This window comes from Antennarius striatus, chromosome 13 (genome assembly GCF_040054535.1).
Source record: "Antennarius striatus isolate MH-2024 chromosome 13, ASM4005453v1, whole genome shotgun sequence".
NCBI lineage: Eukaryota > Metazoa > Chordata > Actinopteri > Lophiiformes > Antennariidae > Antennarius > Antennarius striatus.
In genome coordinates this window covers 308,982-310,000 of record NC_090788.1, presented here as the reverse complement: position 1 = coordinate 310,000, position 1,019 = coordinate 308,982, and positions in this window count along the sequence as shown.

Genomic DNA, 1,019 nt, shown 5'->3' with positions numbered 1-1,019 from the left:
TCTGCTGTGACTCGTCGGCTGTGACTCGTCTGCTGTGACTTGTTGGCTGTGACTCTTTGGCTGTGATTCGTCGGCTGGGACTTGTCTGCTGTGACTCGTCTGCTGTGACTCGTCGGCTGTGACTCGTCGGCTGTGACTTGTCTGCTGTGACTCGTCTGCTGTGACTTGTCGGCTGTAACCCGTTGGCTGTGACTCACTTGTCTGCTATGACTCGTTGGCTGTGACTCGTCGGCTGTGACTCACTTGTCTGCTGTGACCCGTCTGCTGTGACTCACTTGTCGGCTGTGACTCACTTGTCTGCTGTGACCCGTCTGCTGTGACTCGTCGGCTGTGACTCGTCTGCTGTGACTCGTCGGCTGTGACTCACTTGTCTGCTGTGACCCATCTGCTGTGACTCACTTGTCGGCTGTGACTCACTTGTCTGCTGTGACCCGTCTGCTGTGACTCGTCTGCTGTGACTCGTCGGCTGTGACTCGTCGGCTGTGACTCACTTGTCTGCTGTTACTCGCCGGCTGTGACTCACTTGTCTGCTGTGACTTGTCTTCTGTGACTCGTCTGCTCTGACTCATCTGCTGTGACTTGTCTGCTGTGACTCTTCTGCTCTGACTCATCTGCTGTGACTTGTGGGCTGTAACTCGTTGGCTGTGACTCACTTGTGTGCTGTGACTCGTCTGCTGTGACTCGTCGGCTATGACTCGTCGGCTGTGACTCACTTGTCTGCTGTGACCCGTCTGCTGTGACTCGTCTGCTGTGACTCGTCGGCTATGACTCGTCTGTTGTGACTTGTCGGCTGTAACTCGTTGGCTGTGACTCACTTGTCTGCTATGACTCGTTGGCTGTGACGCGTCGGCTGTGACTTGTCGGCTGTGACTCGTCGGCTGTGACTCACTTGTCTGCTGTGACCCGTCTGCTGTGACTCACTTGTCTGCTGTGACCCGTCTGCTGTGACTCGTCTGCTGTGACTCGTCGGCTGTGACTCACTTGTGTGCTGTTACTCGCCGGCTGTGACTCACTTGTCT